Source organism: Oryza sativa, chromosome 10, assembly GCF_034140825.1.
Source record: "Oryza sativa Japonica Group chromosome 10, ASM3414082v1".
In the NCBI taxonomy this organism is placed as follows: domain Eukaryota; kingdom Viridiplantae; phylum Streptophyta; class Magnoliopsida; order Poales; family Poaceae; genus Oryza; species Oryza sativa.
The window spans coordinates 16,249,586-16,254,437 of record NC_089044.1 but is presented as its reverse complement, the minus strand read 5'-3'; the positions used below and the strand labels follow the sequence as shown (position 1 = coordinate 16,254,437).

At 45.7% G+C, this 4,852-nt stretch overlaps 1 pseudogene; it reads right to left on the bottom strand.

The window, feature by feature from the left end:
• Nucleotides 1-693: 693 nt before the first annotated feature.
• On the bottom strand, nucleotides 694-1,360 carry LOC136353549 (uncharacterized; annotated as a pseudogene).
• Between the last annotated feature and the right edge of the window lie 3,492 nt (nucleotides 1,361-4,852).

Genomic DNA, 4,852 nt, shown 5'->3' with positions numbered 1-4,852 from the left:
GCCATGAAAATATTGCAACAAACTTTTATTGTGGCAAATGCATTATTCTATTGCCATGTCTGGTCATCTTGTGGCAATTGGTAAATTATATCACAACAATTTATTATTGTTGTTATACTTTTATTTTTTGTTGCAATAAACAGCGGGCTATGGCCACACGGAAAATTACTGTAGCAATAAGGGTATTTTTTGCAACAGTTTTTTTTATGGCAACTAACGTATTCTCTCTGGCCACAATATATTACTGTTGCGTTAATTTTGGACTTGTTGCAATGTACCAGTACTATTGCCATGACTTGTAGGTTAAATTGTGGTGATAGTATTTTTTTTTGTAAAACAAATATTTTTTTTGAGTGATGAAAAATTTAGACGTAACTGATGTGGTCTCAATTTTTTATCCTTTGGCGGGTCCTAATTTCTTTTTTGGCGCCTAAGTGCAGGATGCCGGGAGTTGTTCTTTTTTTTTAATAATGGAATAAAATAACATTCCGGCCTTTACTCAAAAGAGCTATAGCCAATTATTACAAACTAGCACTCTGTAAGAGTGCAGGCCAAAAGAAAGCAAACACACCAACCAAAATTAAAAGGAAACCAAACTACACAAAATAACATTATTTCAGTCTATTGGTAAATCTCCATTCATGATTGGCAAACAATTGCATAACCTCGTTTCAAGCATACGACACGCAACAATTAGGAATTCTCCATCTTCATCACACTTTTGTAACTGTGCCACAGACGAAGCCAATATGTTGGCTTAAAAATAACCTCTATATAAGTAACAGTAGGTGATTTGTCAAAAACCGTATCATTTCTACTCAACCACAAAGCCCGACACAAGGCAGAAGCTCCAACAAGTATCAGTTTGATCTTTTTGTTTATGACTCCTTGAAGCCAATCATAAAAAATATGAGATATGCTAGTAGGAATATATCAACCAAAAGAAAACTGAACTGCTCTTCAAATAAACTTTGCAAAATGACATTCAATGAACAAATGTTGGATAGACTCATTTTTTTTTACAAAAGCAACATCTTAAATTACCATTCTAATTTCGTCTTGCTAAATTATCCTTGGTTAACACAACTCCCTTAAGCAAATACCACATAAAGATCTTGATCTTAAGTGGCATCTTATGTTTCCAAATTAACTTATTTCTATCAATGTAACCATTGTTAATTAAAGCTAAGTACATTGATCTAACTGAAAATTGGCCATTCTGATGATAGTTCCATCTAAAACAATCAGAAGTATTATTCAACTGAATATGAACAATAGATGCACAAAATTCATGCCAAAGTGTTAAATTCTGACCAACTAAAGCTCTCCTGAAAGAAACATTGAGTGGAACAGAAGCCATAACACTAGCAACAGAAGAACTTCTCCTTCTGACAATAGCATATAAAGATGGATACTTTTCTCTAAAGGCCATATTTTCTAGCTATTTATCTTCCCAAAAATCTTTTTTTCCCCATTATTCACAATCCAAGAACTCGTAGTTAAGAAACAAAAATGGGAGTCACCTTGTTTCCTGTCAACTTGGGTAATAGACTTATTGTAAAGATACTTTCTCTTCAAAAGGTCTTGCCAAACACCATTTTCATTTCTTTACATAAATAACCACTTACTCAAAAGACATATATTTTGAATCTCTAAATTATGAACCCCCAAACCACCCTGTTCTTTGGGTTGGCAAATAATAACCCATCTAGTAAGTCTATACTTTTTCTTATGATCGTCACCTTGCCAAAAGAAACAAGATCTATAATAATCAATCTTTTGAAGAACCACTTTCGGAATCTCAAAAAAAGATATCATAAACATAGCTAAACTTGAAATGACAAAATTATCAAAACTAGTCTACTCCCAACAGACATTTGTTTTCCTTTCTAGCTGCTAAGTTTTTTCTCAATTCTTTGTTCAATAACTTTCCAATCTTTATTACAAAGCTTTCTAAAATGCATTGGAATACCGAGATATTTAACTGGAAACAACCCTAACTTACAATCAAAGATATTAGAATATTGCTCATAATACTCCTTTGCCTGACCAAAGCAAAATAGCTCACTTTTGTGAAAATTAATTTTCAAGCTAGATAATTTCTCAAAGATAGACAATATCAATTTTAAATTCTTTGCTTGTTGTAAGTCATGTTCCAAAAAAATGATGGTATCATCTTGTCACACCCTGAAGTTCTTTCCCAAGCCTAAATTGAAGTTATAAATGGTCTCAAGAAAATACCAGTGTAAAGCAAGAGTAAACCTTAATAAATTAATGCAAATAATAATAGGAATTGGCATGTGGAATTTTTCTTGAGTTCTACATGTCGAAATACGCTAACAAGATTTTTAGTGGAATTTTCAGAGCTCTAGAAATAATTTTAACCAATTAAAATTGAGCACAAGCAATATTTAATCCCTAGAAAATTCATTTTCCTTTTTCTTTTTTTTCTTTTCTCTTTTTCCTTTGAATGGGCCGCCGGCCCATTCTCCCTTTCCCTCCCCCTTCCCGCTGGGCCGGCCGAAGGCCGAGGCCCAATTGAGCCGGGCGAGCCAGTCGCCTGCCTCCTCTCACCCGGGGTCGCCGACAGGTGGGGCCCACCTGTCGGGCCCGTCTCCCACCTCGCGCCCGCGCCGCGCCGCCCGCAACCGCCGCCGCGCCCACATCCCCGCCTCCTCGGGGCCACGTCGGCCACGCCCGCGCATGCGCCGCACCTCCCGCACCCACTCCCCCTCCCTCTCGCCTGCGCCCGCGCCCGAGATGGCCGGGATTCGAAATTCGAATCCCGCCTCTCTCTCCACCTCCACCTCTCCCACGTCGGCCGGCGAAATCGGGCCACCCCCGGCCGTTCCCGACCTCTCCGCCCCTATAAAATCCATCCCCGCATCCTCCTCTTCACTTTTCTTTTTTTCGCCGGCCTCTCCTGAGCTCTCCATCGCTCCCGCACCGTGCACCCACCCGCCGCCGCCACTTCCGCTGCTCCGGCCGCTTCTAGCCGCCGCTAGGCTCGCCGCCGCACCGTGCCGTCGCCGTCATCGGGTTTGCGTGGCCGAGGTCCACCTCGTCCACCCCTCCCCCGTCGAGATTCGCCGCCGGAGCCTCATCCCCGCCGCGCGCCGGTAAGAGCCGCCATGGCCGCCGCCTTCGGCCGGCGTTCCCGCCCTCTATGGTCCCTCTCTCCCTCTCTAATCCTTTCCATTTCGTTCCTTAGGTCGTCCCGGACCCCGTCCGCCGCTTGTCGACCTCCCTCCGTCGCTCCTTGTCGCCGGTCGCCGTCGCCCCTCTCCTCGCCGGTCGGGCTCCCTCGGTGAGGACGATTCCCCCTTCCTTCTTCCTCCTCCCTTTCCGTGGTCGTGCCACCGCTTAGCCGCTTAGCCGCTTAGCCGCTCAGCCGCCGTCCGCCAGTGCCGCGCCGCCGTCCACCGGTCGCCGCCGGTGCCGCGCCGCCGTCGCGCCATGGCCCCGGGCCGGCTTGAGCCGCTCGCGCGCGCCGGCCGCTCGCTCTCTGCTGCCGTCCGATCTACCCAAGGGTAGATTGGGGCCGTCAGTTCGGCCGCCGCGTGGCCGCCACGTGGCCGCCGCGTGTGTGCCGCGTGTGCGCGACGTGGTGCGCCCCTTCTCCCCGGTCCGTGGACCCGATCCACCATGGACCAGCGCCCGCAGCCGCTGACGTGTGGGGCCCGCATGTCGGCGCCGCCCTCTCTCTCCTCGGGATTTATTTATTGCGCAATAATTCAATTAAGGATTTTTCTGTTTATAGTAAAAATACAATGAATCTTCTAAAAATCATAACTAATTCATCCGAGCTCCGTTTAAGCCCATTCAAGTCTCAGTAAATCAAGAAAAATGTGTAGAATCCATTAAAAATGGTTGTGTTCTCTATTTAAGTAGCCTTATAGCCTGTTTGTATTGTTTGCTTGGTTTGTTGCTTAGATTCCGGCTCTTCCGACGCACCGGTGTACTTCGAGATAGTCGCCGAGGTTCCTCCAGCAGCAGAGCAAGGCAAGTCATGCTTGTCACTTGATCATGTTGATCCTATATTGCAAGTGTTGTATTGTTTTCTTTCAAATTCTGCATTGTTTTACAATAAACCTATGGGATGTTTACCTACTGTTATAGCCATGCTATTTGCTTGATATCCGTTCCTTTGTTAACTTGGGTTACAACATGACTAGAGGTTGGATTAGGGATTGCTTAGCCATGCTTAGTTCAACTAGCACACAATGGGGGATATAATATTAATGTATAGACTGTAGGTTCTAATGGTAATGTTGGATTAGTGCCACCGTTTTGGTGATGGTTAATTAAAATGAATCACATGGTGGGCTGTGGGTGCATGGTTTTGCTAGTCGCACTCATGGCAAATTAAGGACCGGTTCGCGGGAAACCCTGGAAGAATTCCTCGTACTTACCACAAGCCAGCGTGGGCAACGGCTGGGCTTGTAGTGTAGCTTTCCTCTAGCTGACGCATCCAGGCAAGGGTGGGCGTGATGGAGCGGGGCGGGCCCTGCGACGGCCTCTGTCGCTTCCGGATTCACCTAGGCACGAGAGGGGACTGCCCGCTGCCTTGCGAGGAGTGGGGGTGAAACCTGAGGTGTGGTGTGCTTGGTTAAAGGAGGTTATGCGAAGGGTCCTGTCACGGCCTCTTTCCGGTATGTCGTGATGGCATGCCGGCGCACGGAAACGTGTCGTGGGACTGTGTCTTGTGGGTACAGTTGTACACCTCTGATCAGAGTAAAACTATTCGAATAGCCGTGCCCGCGCTTATGGGTGGTCAACTAGATTCATCGTGATTAGACTCACTCTAGATTAGTCTAATGGAATTGGATAGTATAGGTGGATGGTTGGGCCT